Source organism: Podarcis filfolensis, assembly GCF_964270895.1.
Source record: "Podarcis filfolensis genome assembly, chromosome: 12".
Lineage (NCBI taxonomy): Eukaryota > Metazoa > Chordata > Lepidosauria > Squamata > Lacertidae > Podarcis > Podarcis filfolensis.
The window spans coordinates 9,364,738-9,381,435 of NC_139614.1; the positions used below are offsets into that span (position 1 = coordinate 9,364,738).

General features: G+C 45.4%; 3 long non-coding RNA genes across 4 annotated transcripts; 2 read left to right on the forward strand and 1 right to left on the reverse strand.

The window, feature by feature from the left end:
* Positions 1-2,590: 2,590 nt before the first annotated feature.
* Positions 2,591-7,143, reverse strand: LOC310745614. The gene is made up of 2 exons (XR_014540230.1): positions 7,063-7,143; positions 2,591-2,971 (listed from the first exon to the last, which is right to left on the reverse strand). It is a non-coding gene; the product is annotated as an uncharacterized lncRNA (long non-coding RNA).
* LOC310745584 lies at positions 3,642-7,336 on the forward strand. Of its 2 annotated transcripts, XR_014540183.1 has the most exons (4): positions 3,642-3,709; positions 4,019-4,243; positions 6,665-7,278; positions 7,322-7,336. It is a non-coding gene; the product is annotated as an uncharacterized lncRNA (long non-coding RNA). The 2 variants fall into 2 exon arrangements; XR_014540184.1 differs by lacking the exon at positions 7,322-7,336 and having other exon boundaries at positions 6,665-7,298.
* A 1,427-nt stretch (positions 7,337-8,763) lies between these two features.
* LOC310745616 lies at positions 8,764-15,256 on the forward strand. Its single transcript, XR_014540232.1, has 2 exons — positions 8,764-9,290; positions 14,803-15,256. It is a non-coding gene; the product is annotated as an uncharacterized lncRNA (long non-coding RNA).
* Positions 15,257-16,698: the final 1,442 nt, after the last annotated feature.

Consider the following 16,698-nt stretch of genomic DNA (forward strand, 5'->3'; position numbering starts at 1 on the left):
GTGATATAAGGTTAATGGGCAAGAAAAGGCCACAACTTTATTGATTACAGCAAGTGAAAAGGTATTGGCTTAGGCATTGGATTATGTCAGCTGACTCCACCCCCTCAGAGAGGGGTGAGTCTAAAACAGGGGGGTTTATTCACCAGTAGGTGGAGCCTGTTGATGCTAATCCAACTATAAGCTCTCCCCTGATGTCACCGAGGGTCGTGCCATGGCCTCCCGCCATGCAGGCATCGGACAGAATACACGACCGCCGGATTCCTTTAACGGAATACCCAAAATTGAAGGCGCAGGCGATGACCACACCTAGCCCTTCGACACACCACACCACATTATTCCAATGCCTAACCTACCCACCAATACCACGAAAGTTGTGACGATTGCTACGAGGTAGGCGAAGAAAACAAAAAGCCTAATGCCAAATGGAAAAATTCCTACCAGGCCCCCCGGACAACCAGGGCGACCAACCTAAGGTCCATAACAAGGCCCAAAGAAAACTGAGACCCTGAGCTCTAAGGGAGTGGAGGGTGGGTGACTCGTGACGGGACGACGAAAAGTGAGGCCGGAAGGCTGGTGCCGCAGCAATTTAGGCTGCTAAACACGCCCCCTCGCAGGCACCTGGTTGGGTGCCTGCCTGTGGGCGTGGGCGCCAGCCAGGTGAGTGGGAGGCAGGGGGCTAACGCCTCCTGCTTGAGGCAGAGTCCGGCTCCCGACCACAACCACTCCCCTCTCTTGCACGAGGAGAGTCTTTATGACTTTTGTGATTTTTGTTATGTTGCTTTGTAAATCTTATCATGCTGTAAGCCGCCTCGAGCATTGTTTTAACTATGAAAGGCGGCATTCAAATAAAATGATGATGATGATGATGATGAACCGCCACCCACCTCAGACTGTGTAAGCAGCCATTTCTGCGCTTCTAGGCACCCTAACTTTGGGAAAGCATCATGGAACAACTAAGAAAGTGGAATGGGGTGTCGAAGGGCCAGTATAAATCTACCACTAGCACACCATTATTGCATTAAGGACATGTTGCAGAATGTACCTGCTTGAGAAATTGTAGCCTTTGGGATTGCTGCAGGTCATGTTCTTCACTGGGTGCCTGACTCTTTCCAGCAGAACTGCGATGAGCAAGGCTTCAGCTATAAAAGCTGAGGAATCACTGTCAGTTCTGCTTTGAAGCTGGCCGCCAACACAAGTGATTCACAGCCAACACACACGGTATTTTCTTTTCCCAGGTCGTCAGTATCGGAGCTACAGTACTAATGCATCAATATCCCTGGGGAAGGCTAGCAAGTGAAGGATTAGCCCTCGGCTCTCACCTACTTTCAGATCCGTAGCCCCTGGAAGCAATGCTCATGTAGGAATTTGCTAGCAGGTGAGGTCCATGTGCTACAGCTTTGTACTTTCAATATTTGGGGCATGAAACAGCTTCCAGAAGTGGAAATACAAAAGAGCCTTCAGTTCACGTAGGCCTTGGGGGGAGGTTGGTGAATCAGCACGGCCATTTGGGACACTGTTCATGGATTACTTTGAAGTGCTTGATTTTGCTTCTGTATACTGATTATATGGGTGGCTTTTAACTCTGCTGATTTAAAGTTTTGGCATGTTTTTGGTTTTTTTAGTGTGTAAACTTCACTCACCTAAGGGGATTTGCACTAAAATGCCGGAGATATTCCACAATGACTTTTTCCTTTTTTAAAAAAAGAAAGAAAAAGCAAACTGATGTGGAAATGTGCAGCACCAAACTGAAGACTGGGGAAATGAGAGAAACTGAAATTGACAGATTCACTCATCTCTAGGATGGGCAAGGAGAAACTTAAGGGACTGTGAGGCAGTTCCTGGCACTGAAGGCCAAAGCAAAACTTATGAGGATAGAGTAAAAGAGAAGGGAAGGGAGAAATGCATAAATGTAAAATGCGAGAGAAATGTGCGTCAGGTCCATTCCTCTTCCTCACATGCATTTCCAAGTGACATTCTTTGTTATCGTTCTCTGTAACCCTTAAAAAGCTTCCATTGCAACAAAAACTGTCCATTTCATGGGAGATATGTTTGCCGTATGAATAATAAATATTGTTTTGAACGATGTTGCATGGACAAGTCATGCAGACACAGAGTAACCTCGCTAGCAATCCAAAAATAACTTGCTGATAACATTCTGAGCAGAAGGTAGAAGAGCAGCCATGTTGGATTGCTATTCTGCGGGAGGAAATGTGACAGTCCAGAGTGTCACTGGAGATGTTTATTTTGCTCATATTATGGATGGCCTGTGATGTTAGCCGCTGGTTGTGAACAAACACTCCCTTTCCCCTCAAGAAAATTTGCTGGTCTTATTGATCTTTTCCCCCTGTCAAAACCTCTCAGATGTGCTGCTCAAAGAAGACCCTCCCAAATTTACTTCAAATGTCACTATAAGCTAAATTCAGTAACAACCTTGGCCTGTTTGGAATGAAAATCCCTGTCGTGGAAACAAATTTCATGGGAGCCAGATCACTATGTTGCCATATAAAACAAAGAAAAACAAAGCTACCAGAATGCCTATATTACGCAAATCCAATTGAAAAAACACATAGACGTAATAGGCTGTATGATAACAACTGCAAAGTTATTTACTAGAAACTACTTCTCGAAAATTAGATACCGCTTCTCATAGCGTCAAAATCAACATCGTGACATAATATATTGAAATGTAGCTTATTCAGTTGACAACCAAATCCAGTATGTACAAAATACAAATCCTATTTGTCAGTGCCGTAATACATTCGTTTCTAATTTCTTCATCTTCTCTTGTATTTTTCTGTATGACGTATTCCTTAGAAGAGTGACATGAAATAATCTAAGTGTCTAATGAAGATGATAAAGTTGGTAGACAAAAGAAACTGGCACTGGTAGATGCTGGCACAGGCAAACAAGGCAAGGATTCCTGACTATTCCCCTGTTTCGCCCGAAGGGGCTTCATCAGCTGTTCGTAGTTCTAAATCATATAAACATAGACACTTTGTAATATACAGTGGTACCTCGGGTTACATACGCTTCAGGTTAAATACACTTCAGGTTACAGACTCCGCTAACCCAGAAATAGTGCTTCAGGTTAAGAACTTTGCTTCAGGGTGAGAACAGAAATCGTGCTCCAGCGGCGCAGCGGCAGTGGGAGGCCCCATTAGCTAAAGTGGTGCTTCAGGCTAAGAACAGCTTCAGGTTAAGTACGGACCTCCGGAACGAATTAAGTACTTAACCTGAGGTACCACTGTAATAGCTACACAAATTCCAAGGAAACATACAAAGATATAATAAATGCACATACCGGTACTGTATATAACAGCTACATGGAACTTATTCGTAATAGGTTCGTAATAGGGTTTTTTTAATATATAAAGCAAATGAACAAGCAAACAAACAAACAAATTAAAAGGCCCTCATTACTTTCTTTTGTACTCCTCTTTTGTCAAAATAGTGGGGAGTTAAGGACAACTTGTATATAGCACATTTCCTGAAGGAGAGAGTGCAGAAGACATGGCCACATTCCCACCATACATTTAAAACCCTATGACACCACTTTAAACAGTAATAGCTTAAAACAGTAATAGCTTCCCTCAAAGAATTCTGGGAGATGTAGTTGTGAGTTCTGAGAGTTGCTAGGAGACCCCATTCTGCTCACCAAGTAACAGTTTGCAGTGGTTTAACAGTCAATCCTTCTTCACAGGGAGTTTTGGTAATTGTAGCTCTGTTGGGGGGTGGGAATGGGGGTCTCCTAACAGCCCTCAGCATGTTTAACAAACTACAGCTCCCAGAATTCTTTGGGGGAAGCCATGAATTTCTAAAGGGGCATCATACCACTTAAAATGTATAGTGTAGCTCTGGGCTGACTTTGTAATCAGGCTTCACTGAAAATACACACACACTTTTATAGAGTCATTTTTGTAGATATCGTGGTGTTTGTTAATTATAGTGATTTTTTACTGGGGACAGATGAGGCAGCAGAGGGTTTAAGTCATTTTCCCCCCTTCATTTTTGCAAACAGCTTTGCCGCCGCCACTTAGAAACAGAAGGAGCTGCCTTGTGCCAGTTCAGGTCATCTGGTTCACCATCGTCACCACTGATCAGCAACAGATCTCCAAGGTTTCAGGCAAGAGTCTTTTCCAGCCCAAGCTGGAGATTCTGGGGTTTGAGGCTAGGAACTTTTGTATGCAAAGCAGTTGAACTACAGCATTTCCCCCAAACAGCCTCAAGTGGAGAAAATCCTCCAGTGAGTAGCCCATCCTGTTCTTTAACTATAAAATTTCCCATTTGGAACACTAAAGGTAAAGGGACCCCTGACCATTAGGTCCAGTCGCGGACAACTCTGGGGTTGCGGCGCTCATCTCGCTTTATTGGCCGAGGGAGCTGGCGTACAGCTTCTGGGTCATGTGGCCAGTATGACTAAGCCACTTCTGGCGAACCAGAGCAGCGCATGGAAACGCTGTTTACCTTCCCACCGGAGCGGTGCCTATTTATCTACTTGCACTTTGATGTGCTTTCGAACTGCTAGGTTGGCAAGAGCAGGGACCAAGCAATGGGAGCTCACCCTGTCGCGGGGATTTGAATCGCTGACCTTCTGATTGGCAAGCCCTAGGCTCTGTGGTTTAACCCACAGCGCCACCCTCGTCCCTATTTCGAACACTACTACCCCATAATTTAGAATTGTTCCCAGAAGAATTGTAGGGGGCGGGAATCTGGCTGCTGCCACTGCCCAATTTTGATTTTTTTAAAAATCAGATCAATGCAGAAATGGAATGGAACAGAATTGTAGGTAAAAACATGCCAAAGTGATACAGACTGGCAGTAGATTTGTTCACCTCTGTTAATGCCTTCAGGCATTCAGTCACATCCGCACCATATGTTTAAAGCACTCTTATACTACTTTATGTCACAGTTACCCCCTCCCCATAGAATCTTGGAAGTGGTAGTTTGTGAAGGATCTCAGCACCCTTAACAACCTACAGTTCCCAGGATCCTTTGAGGGGAGCCATGGCTCTTAAAGTGGTAAAGGAGTGCTTTAAATGTATGGTGTGGAGTGACCTCAAACCAACTGTGGCTTCCATTTCCTCCTTGCGTGCTTCTTGCGCATCATGCAGAGGAGGAACTAATTTATCTCTCTTGTGGTAAAGGCAAGACCTTTATATACCCCTGGATCAGACTTGCTGTGGGGAGCCTTGACTGGCTGGCATTGTATGTTACAGGGTCTACCCTGGAAGCAAGATCATTCTCTAGCATTTCAGGTGGCATTTAGAATATTGGTAGAAACCATATTCATAAATTCATGAATTAGTTAGGCTGGAATATTTATTTTAAAAACTGACACCCTTTGCTTCCCTGCGTAGCTCTGAGCTACACCTGAGGCAAGATCTAACTGAGCCCCCAATTCAAACTTTCTCTCGCTAGCGTGGCAGCTGTTGAAAATGGCTTCGACACGGTCAGGACTCCATGTGGCTACAAGAATGTTTGAATTCTCTTTCCCACATGGGGAGAAGCTGCATTGGCACGGACACCTTCCCACACAATCTGGCAGATCCATGGGGGAAGGAGATTCAAATGTTCTCTTCTCACAGCTACACGGAGCCCAACGACATGGAAGTTATTTTCAGAACAGCTTCACTGCTGAGAAAATATTTAAACAGGCCCTGACAATGACTAAAGTAAAACTAAAAAGTTTGGCCGGTGCCTTTGTTATACGTAGATCATCTTCCTTAAATATGATTTTTTAAAACCCAACTGTACTATCTGAGAATTCTGATGTGCTGCTCATTTTTTGAAGCATTTTTACCCTAGCCAAAAAATGTTCCCATACTGTCAGGATGCTGTCATCGACTCCCAGCTGGTTACCCAGGAAAGTATAAAGACAAGGAAAAGTTTCTTACAGTCCTTTTTTATTTCAATCTTTACAGAGAGAGGGTATAGAATCCAGCCTCTTGGATAATGGGGTTGTCCCGAGTAAATCTCCACCCCCAGTCTCTCCCACTTCCTCATTTGTCATTCTCATCATCTCCTCTATGGGTGCTGCTACGTGCCCTCTGTCTTTGAGCTCTTTGCTCTCCTACTTTCAAGGCTCGCCAGGTTCTTTGAGCTGGAGGGTCTGGAATGCCTTCTAATGACAACATGTCAGCTGGGTGTTGTTCTGTGTTTCCCATGGTTTCCCAACTTTCCCCCTCAACTGCCTCTGAGCTGCCACCTCCCCCAACCCCCTGTTGTAAATCTATACTGTCTTCCTCCTTCCTGAAAGGGTCAGGATGGGGAGGTGGTCTCCACCATTCCTCCTATGCCCAGTCTCTGACTCATACAGCTGACAAAGATGAATGATGAGACAGCCCCTGTCCTCATGCTTACAATCTGAGAGGCATGGCATCTGGGGGGAAGAGGAAAAGAGCAACCTCAGTCAACTTAGTTCTTGAGACGGCAGTTTAGGAGGTGATTAATACATTAATTGTAGTAGTCGTAATAATAGTTACAGAACAACCAGCTTGGATGGAAGCAGCTGAAAGAGACGAGCACTGCTTTCCATCTTTCCCTCTGTTGCAGCTTGATGGAAGGAATGCTGTGTGTCAGCTGTTAGAGGGAGAAGGTTGATGGAAGTGGTACCCTAGAGGTACCATTGGAGCGACACTGTTTCCCTCTTCTCCATCTTTTACAGCCTGGTGGAATGGCTATACCTGATGACAGTTCACAGCGAGATGAGTCTGACTTATCAGCAATGCAGATAATGACCCTGCTTCTCAACTTTCAACGTTGGCTTCTAGACTGCCATAGTAGACCTTTGAAAAGAATTCCACATCTAGACACTGATAAGGAGGAAGAGGATCCCACTAACTGTTATTCCCTGCACGCATCTTCCATATACTTTAGTACTACACATGGCTGGGTTTGCTATAGACGATTTAGTCTCAAAAATGCAGCTCTGCTGTTTATTTGCTTTGAACCAGAGGTGGTTGTTTTTTTCTTTCTTGTAAAGCCACATCCTTAAAATGAACTCTCTGTGACTTGGGTGGACGATATTAACATTTGGAAACCATGAAAATGAATTCTACTCACATATGGCTTTAAATCCTTTCTCAGTTGCCTCTCAAATATAGAAATGCTTAATGGAAGAGAGAAAAAGAGTGAGTGAGTGAGAGGCAGGAGGCTTGAGAGAATTTCTGGCAATAGAATTCATGCTGTGCCAGTAAGTTGTTGTTTGAAACACTTATGAAGAGCCTAAACCCTTATAAGTGCTGTAGTGGTATTAAAAAAAAAATAAAGCATCCCCTGGTCACAGACGCATCATCAAATTGGCACAATTTGAAAGGAAAAGAAGAATGGGGAGGGAAGCAAAAGGTACAGTGGCTAGTCCACCCCCTTAGCTAATGGGAAGGGACAGTCAGAGGGAAGGAGATGGGAAGAATGCTGTTCTGCATTTATCGATCAATTGATTCAGTTGCGGTGACTCACATCACAAATATTTGGAGCTGGGAACAGCAGGTTAAAACCGGGCAAGCCCTCTCATGCACCAAAATGCAATGGAGGCTAAGCAAACCTTTGACCTCCTCTGTAAAATATTCAAGCTCTCTTTAGGGCCTGGGTGGATGACGAGACAAGGAGCTGAGCTGAAGTTCTTGCATTACGTCTACTGTTCTTCCAACTTCTGGAGAAAAAATGACTCCACCCACTCATCTTATTCTGCTGCTGTATCACACATAGGAGACACAACTTTGGTTCTGAACTTCTGTTACTCTTGTTTAAGCAGCCACAATCCCTACTGAAACTGTTGGCTTGCAGCTGAGGTTACTGCGGTGGCTGGTGTTTTTCATTTGTGTACTTTGAGAAAATCAATGTATAAAACAAAAGGCATCTCTTTAAAGATTAATGGGTACTTAAGAGATGACAGTGATTGCCTTTACTTTATATATCAGGTGTGTATGTGTGTGTTTTCTAAGTGGCTACAGTTAGGATTTTAATCCCCAGGAAAATGGATATTAACAATAAAGGGCTTGAATTCAGAAATCCTGAAAAAGTCAGGAAAGGTATTTGCATCATCCAGTGGGTGCCTGGGTCAGGGGTGTCATCTAATGTGATGGCTTATGAACGCTCTCCGCAAGAAATGCCTCTGCTCACTCTGAGATACATATATACAGCCTTTATTTTACATATGTACAAGCAGCACGTTACAATCATGAATCCGAATCATCCGGCTCAGATTCTTGGAGTGCCTTACGCCCGCCCCTTCTCCAACAGAAAAGACGTGGAATTTTCATGTGATGTCTCTGTCCCCTCCTCTTTAACACTCTCCTTTCCTGGGCAGACGGAACAGGCATTGCTTCACTGTCTGTGCCAGAACTTCCTGTGCGGTGTTGAGGCTCTGTTCCAACATCTGTGAGCTGTTCCTCCTTCTAGCTCTCCCTTCTTTCCTCCACCGCCACTTCCTGCCCCCCTTCCTCTGCCTGTCTCTCCTCCTTCCCTTCATTCTCCTTCAATACCATGACATCTAAGGATAGAAAACATTTTAGGATGGGAAAGCGGGACACACACACCCCATTCAATCTGTACACTCTCCCCACCCACCCACCCTTCCCAATCTCCATGCTCTTTTTGCCACCACCTACCACCCAATCCCTGCACCAGCATTCACTGACCATCAACGACAATCTGGGGATGCTTGTGTGCTCACACCAGAGCTTCATGACTGAGGCTGTAATCCTAACCCTAGCTATCTCAGAGGAAGCCGCCTTGAATTCAGTAGGACTTACTTCTGAGTGTACAAAGCTAGGATTGCACTGCAAGTGGAAGTTGGAATCCATATATCCTTGGTTCAAGTAGATGCCCTGCCCACTAAAGAACAAAGGCTGCTTGGGCTCCCAATTTCCCCCACAGCTTGTCAAGCTATCAAGAACACACCCACTGTAGATTTATCTCAGCATCAGCTGGATGGCAGAGTTTAGCAGATAGAGAACTGGATATTTATAGTGAAGATACACTCCAAAAATATCCCAAATCCAAAAATATCATGGATTGACACCAGTCTGTCTCAACCAGCCAGCACCATCCATCACATACTGACATGGTAGATATACAGAGCTGTCAGTGTCAATGAAGAAGATTAAAAGAATCCCACCAGGTCAGATCAGTGGCCCGATCTAATCCACAATCCTGTTCTCACAGTGGTCAACTAGATGACTATGGGATGCCTGCAATTATGACCTCAGCACAGCAGCACTTGCCTGACTTTGTGATTACTGGCAACTGGTATTCAGAGGAACCAGGTGAAGACCATCCTATGCACCCAGGTGTATGTAATCTGGGCCATTCTGTTTTTAAGCCAGTGTTTTAATTTGGGGGCGGGCGAGTGGCTTTTGTTTTCATTGTTGCAGACACATTGCTTTCTGGTTTTTATATCTTAGGCCCCATCTGCACTGTACACGTGAAGCAGTATCCTATCACTTTATAATATTAATTAATTAATTAATTAATCGCTTTATAATATTATTAATTAAATTAATTATTTAAATTTGTATACCACCCTTCATCCATAGATCTCGGGGCAGTTCACAATTTAAAATATTAACACAAAGTGGTACAAAACCTTCTCAGGCCAACTTCAGGATCTGCCTTCTGGTTTTGCTCCAAGCATGTGGGTCTTTCTTAAGTAGCCCCAGACATGGTGGGGATGTTACTGTTACGAAAAGGAGCAATGCTGGCTGAGTGCTCCAGATGGCTGGAAAGCCAAACAGGATGTTGATGTTTTGGGACTGTACCGTGGGAACAAGGGACAGTCTATTCTGTGCACTGAGCACCGGATGTTAGCTCAGAGTGTCACATGGCCCTGTACTGGAAGTACATGGGAGGAGTTATTCTCTCTCTGCTGTTGATGTTAAGAGAGTGCAGACACGTTTTCTCTGTACTGCTGGAAAGACAGAAATAAAGGCATGTAAATACATTTCTGTCTGTCTCTCTCCCCTCCCTGGGGATGGCAGGGGGAGTGGTTGTGTTCTTCTCACGTTTGAGAAGGATCGCCGATAAGAGATCTCGCCTTGTCTTGCCGGGAGCCGCTGATGGGGGAGATCAACAAGGAATCCAAGCCGGGCACCTGGAGAGTGGCAAATTCCTCTGACTGAAGGCTTGAATTCCGACAAATGGTAGCAGACGCCTCTGGTTATCTGATCCATGGGAATCAGCATGAGAGGTGAGAGGTTGATGGATCGTGTGCCATCCTCTGCACCAAGGAAAGAAGATAACGTCTGCATTGCAGCCAGAAGCTGAACAGACGGATGGACACCGAGAGGGGGTGTTTTCCAAGCATCGGAGCCCCAAAAAGGTATGCTGAATTTCGGGCTGAAAGTGTGAACGCAGATTGATTTATTCTCTGGTTCACAGAAGCTGCGTTTGGAAAAACAGCTCTGAGAGCAAAGGCTTGCATACCAGGAATACTTGTGGCTAGATAAGAAATCCTATCTGACGAAAGGTATGCACGGTTGCTAGGCAACAACAGTCAGTAAAGTGGAAAGTTACTGACACATGGGGCTGGCTCAGTGAGAGCCTGGGAAAGCGAAAGTTGTTTTGTCTTCGCTTCTTTGCAAGGACTTTGAGACAACTTGCAGTTTTGCCTGCCAGAGAGGCAGTAAACAACCCAAAAGAGACTTTTGGATTTTACAGGCTCGAGAGTGAGAGCTGAGACTTGGATTCAAAATGGATGCCAAGAAGGGGGGAGGCTTGCCTTACCCGCCTCCCCTGACTAATGACAATTATTCATCTTGGTCTGTAAAGATGAAGGCCCTGCTGCAGAATCAGAGGATTTTTGGGGTGATTGAGAACCCCATCCCTCAAGCACCAACGCGAGGTTGGGAATCACAGAATGTGAAGGCCAGGACGGCTATAATTCTGTGTGTCTCGGATGATCAACTTGTGCATATTCAGGATTTGGAATACGCGCAAGAGATTTGGGAAACGCTGCGTAGAACACATCAGAGGGATGCTGGTTCTTCAGCGTTGCTGTATTTTGAGAAGCTGACCAATCTGAGGCTTGCGCCTGATGGAGATGTTCAAGCGCACCTGACGGAAATGAAATATCTGTGCCAACAGATGGTGGAACGCAATTTCCGTCTACAGGAGGAAGTGTTTTGCTTCATGATGATAAACAGCCTAAATCGGACTTACAAAACCGTTGCCAGTCAGCTTGGTTCCCTTCTGGCGCAAGATTTGACCGCGGAGAGGGTGTGTGCCGTTGTTTTGAATGAACACGACCGCCTTGCTGCTCTGGAAGTTAAGGACAGGGGGAGGGAGGAACGGAGTTCTAATTCCCCCACTGATGTTGCTACTGAAGAGAATGCTGTAGCTTTGAACGTTGTCCGATATTACAATTGTGGACAGGCTGGGCATCTTCAGCGGAACTGCAAGAAGCCACGCCAGCCTAAAGGAGCTAAGGGCCGCTCAGCAAAGCCTGAGGCAGCAGGCAAAGGTCATACCAAGTCTTCGGTGAAACCTGCAAAGGCTTTGATGGCGAAAGGAACAACGCCAGATGTTGGAAACTCGTTTATAATCGATACGGGCTGTACTTGTCATATGTCCCCACACAAAGGGCTCTTTTCAACGTTTAAGAAGCAAAGCTTCGCTGTGAAACAAGCCAACGGTCAGGAGCTGGACGCGACCGGGATTGGAACTGTGTATCTTAAGAGTCTGAACCTGACTATACACAATGTTTACTTGGTTCCTGAATTGAAGTTCAATCTGCTGAGTGTTTCGCAGATTGCAAAGAAAGGACTGAAACTGTCCTATGATGCTGAGAGCTGCAAGATCTTCAAAGATGGAGATTTGTATCTTTCTGCCAGAGAGAAAGATGGACTGTATTTGTTGACTTTTGACCAAAGTGATTACATGGAATGTAATTCTGAGTCCAACTTGATTTCTCTTGCAGGTGTGACCAAAACGAGCGCCAAGAAGATGGCCAGGGTCGACAGAGCGTTTCAGCGGGTGTATGCTGATGTAATTGGTCCTCTAGAACCATCTAGAGGCAATGCAAGATTTTATCTTGTGTGTGTGAATCATTTCTCTAACTTTGTCTGGATTTATGTGTTACAGAGGCCACAGGAAGCCTTGGAAAGGTTTCAGGAGTTTTGTGACAAGGTTAAAAATATGCATGATGCTAACATTGATTGTCTTTTAACAGATGAGAAGCAAGTTTTTCTTTTACAGGATTTTCAGGAGTTCCTGCAGAAGAAAGGGATAAGACACAAGGTTGCTGTTTCAGCGGAAGTGTGGAACAGGGGTGTCTGTGTAAGGGTGAACAAAGAATTGCAAAAGGGGATGAATGCGCAATTGCTTAGTTCACATCTGCCACATGAGTTCTGGACCGAGTCGCTAATGTCGTATTGTTATACGTGGTTGAGAAAGGTTTCAAAAGAGTTGGGAAGTTCTCCTTTTGAGAAACTGTTCCATAGAAAACCTTCTGTTGCCCATTTCAAGGTTTTTGGGTCTCATGTGAGGACAGAAGCTCCAGGTGGAGTAAAGAATGCCAGAGGCATTTTTGTGGGATATGAAAAGGGTCTCTACAGAGTAATTTTGTCTGAATCTGGTCAGGTGATTCTCACAAAATTTCTAGAGAGTGCTCCTGAACAGGAGAGAGTGATAGTACACACATTTCCCACAGAGGACAATTCAGATGATGATGATGATTTTACAGATTACAGTGGTACTGAGAGCGACAGTGATAGCTCAGAGAGCTCAGTTGTCACAGTCATTGAGAGGAAATCTCACACAATGGATAGACCTTCACAGGTGAAGGATGAACCACTGTTTACTATTGGAACTGGTTCTCCTAAGAGTCCTGAGACTGAACCAGTGAGCAGAGAGGATCAGCACCTCATACGCAGATCTGAGAGAGTTACGAAGGGTGAACCACCCAAAAGGTACTCAAAAGAGTTTGCTAACTTAGCTGTTGCATGTGTTGCTGTTGTACACAACCGAGGACAGGTTGGAGCTGTGTCTAAGTCAGAGACAAAGACACAACAGAGAGTCGCTAGCCAAGGTAATGCAGATGCACTCATTCCTTGGAAGCCAGACAACCAGAGAGGTACACTGGGGAAACCAGTGGCGAGGAGTTCCAAGGGTGGAACTGTAACAACAGGGGAGTGTTATGTGTATAACAACTGTTTGTTTTCTTCTCTGGATCACGCTTTGCTTGCCGCAACACGCATTGATTCTTTTGGGGGAGGATGTTACGAAAAGGAGCAATGCTGGCTGAGTGCTCCAGATGGCTGGAAAGCCAAACAGGATGTTGATGTTTTGGGACTGTACCGTGGGAACAAGGGACAGTCTATTCTGTGCACTGAGCACCGGATGTTAGCTCAGAGTGTCACATGGCCCTGTACTGGAAGTACATGGGAGGAGTTATTCTCTCTCTGCTGTTGATGTTAAGAGAGTGCAGACACGTTTTCTCTGCTGGAAAGACAGAAATAAAGGCATGTAAATACATTTCTGTCTGTCTCTCTCCCCTCCCTGGGGATGGCAGGGGGAGTGGTTGTGTTCTTCTCACGTTTGAGAAGGATCGCCGATAAGAGATCTCGCCTTGTCTTGCCGGGAGCCGCTGACGGGGGAGATCAACAAGGAATCCAAGCCGGGCACCTGGAGAGTGGCAAATTCCTCTGACTGAAGGCTTGAATTCCGACAGTTACTACCCCAATTCTGAACAGAGATCAACGAAATCCCTAATAATATTGGGAGCCAAAGAGCATGGCATGCATTGCTGCAGCAGAATTCTACGTATGTCTACCTAATAGTACATTCTGTTCAATTCAGTGGGAGTTACTCCAAGGTAAGAATGTATAGGATCGGAACCTCCATCTCTCTGGTTACTGCATCCACTCTATTCTAGTTGCCGCATGACCCACTTTAAACAGCCATTGCTGCCCCCAAAGAATCCTGGGAAACTGTCATTGAGAGTTGCTAGGAAACCTGTTTTCCTCACAGAGCCACAGTTCTGAGTAGTTTAACCACCAATCCCTCTTCCTTAGGGAACTCTGGGATTGTAGCTCCATGAGGCGAATATGGTGCAAAGGAGGCTTTGAATTTAAGTGGACTCCTTGTTGTTTCGTTGTCGGCAGAACAGTGCCATTAAGCAAACAAGGTAAAGGTACCCCTGACTGTTAGGTCCAGTCGCAGACAACTCTGGGGTTGCGCGCTCATCTCGCTCTATAGGCTGAGGGATCCGACATTTGTCCGCAGACAGCTTCTGGGTAATGTGGCCAGCATGACTAAGCCGCTTCTGGCAAACCAGAGCAGTGCAAGGAAACACTGTTTACCTTCCCGCCGGAGTGGTACCTATTTATCTACTTGCACTTAGACGTGCTTTTGAACTGCTAGGTGGGCAGGAGCTGGACCGAGCAATGGGAGCTCGCCCCGTCGCGGGGATTCAAACTGCCGACCTTCTGATCAGCAAGCCCTAGGCTCTGTGGTTTAGACCACAGTGCCACCCACGTCCCTTGTTGTTTCGTTGTCCTTGTAGTTATTGGCAGAACAGTGCCATTAAACAAACAAATGAAGCCTTAAAACTGCTTCTGCATAAGTCATCCTGCAGCAGTCCCCCAGAATGCCACATCAGTGCATCATTGCTTGTCGGAGAGTAACTTCCACATCCCCGTAGTCTTTGGACTGCAAAGGTCTGGCAATCTTCTCTGGTGAATGCACCTGGTAGTGCAGGGACTGTCGTGACTAATTGTTCCGCTCAGCGGCTGCTTGCACAGCATCAGACACTGCCCTTTTGAGACCCAGCAGTGAATGTAGTCATAGGTTACCCTGTCTTTTCAGATCTGCACCAGACTTGAGAAATCTTCTGTGAGAGGTTCTCTCTTCCCAGATTTTAGGATGGAGGCAGCAACGAAGGCAAGCAGAAACAAGTGGACTGTTTCAGACATTAGTAGACCTCAGTGTGTGCACAGATACATTTTCTGAATGATTGTCACCTCTCCCAGTCATACCTTAAAAAAAAAATGACTCCAAGAGCAGAGGGCTTTCTTTGCTGCTTGTAAAAATTAAATGTGATTTGTTTTGGAAAAGATATAAATGGCCAGAGAACACATAACTGTGTGTTATGAAATTTGCTTTTGTACGTGACATTAGCGGCGAGAATCCTGGTGGATAAATACTGGAAGGGTAACCAGGTACCGACGAAAGAGGAATGGCTATGTAAATTCTGTGAATATTTGGAACTGGCCAAATTGACGGATATAATAAGACTAAAGCCAATGAAAACAGTCAAGAAGGAATGAAAGTGCACAAATGATTATTTAGAAAGACAAGGTTCTAATGTAAAACTTTGGCTGCGTCTAGAATGACCTCGTGAATGGAAAAGGGAAAACATACATATATACATATCTATATATTAAGATGAAAATAATATCAAAATACAAATAAAATATGAAATGTGAAAGGAAGTGTTGTGAGAGTGATGGAAGTCTATTATTACTATTATTTTGTAAGATAGTGTTTATTGTATTGAAATATTATACTTCTCTTTATTCTTTTACTGACTACTTTTCTTTGCATTTGTTCTTTTTCTTCTCCATTTTTTCTTTCTTTATATTATTATTTATGTATGGTTTGGTATAGACTCTCCTCCCTGGAAGAGAGGGGAGTGGTTGTGGGCATTGATTATTTACTTTGCAATAAAAATTTAAAAAGGAAAGAAATTTGCTTTTGATGCATACATCAGCAGGGTCCTGATCCAAGGTATACTTCTTGGTTACCTTCATGGGTCATAAGAACCCAATGACAGCGTGCATGCAACCATAGAATCATAGAGTTGGGGTCATCTAGTCTAACCCCGGCAATGCAGGAATATTTTTGCCTAATGTGGGGATTGCACCTTAACGAAATGCAGACCTGAGTCCAAACTAAGAGAATGTATTATAATAAGGACAAATGCAAGCTTCTGCATTTAGGCAGTGTGATGGTCTGGGAATTTGATTCAGAGGCTGAACCTGAAGAATCCCAGCCTGCACAGGAGTCCCCGCCTCCAGGGCCGGCTGAGCCAGGGCAGGGGTTGAATCTGAAGGGCCCGCACCTGTGCCGGATCCTCAGGAGCAGACACCAGATGAATCCACTCTGGCTCCGGAGGTGATTAAGGACCTGTTGCCTGCAGGTGCTCCTCTCCCAGCCCTGTCAGAGGAAGGTGAGGTTGCCTCTGGGTCCAGTAACCCTCCAGCCTCTCCGGAGCCTCAGAGGCTCAGGGCAGAGAGGAGGAGGGAACGAAGTTCTCTCAGGAGGAGTGCTCGCCTCCAGGCCAGGAGAGGCGAGTCACCTGTGGGCCGGGACTGCCCTAGGCCCCAGAGGAGATAAAGGCCAGTCAGCCCAGTCCCAGGTTGCGGGAGCAACATCACTGGAAACCTGTTCCTGCCAGCACCCTGACCTGCTCTTCCGGAGTTCCTGACCACGCCCGGCTCCTTGCCTTGGACTCTGCTTCGCCCTTGACAGACAGCCTCCAGACCCTCGACCCAGGACCGGACTCAGACCACGCCGCATGGTAACCCCCCCCCCGGACCAGTAGAGGCAGGAATAATCAGATGCACAAGCACAGGGTGGTGGACACGTGGCTTGCCAGCAGTATATGTGAAAAGAATCTAGGGGTTTTAGTAAACTGCAAACTTAACACGAGACAACAGTGTGATGCAGCAGCAAAAAAAAGCTAATGCAATTTGACAGCAT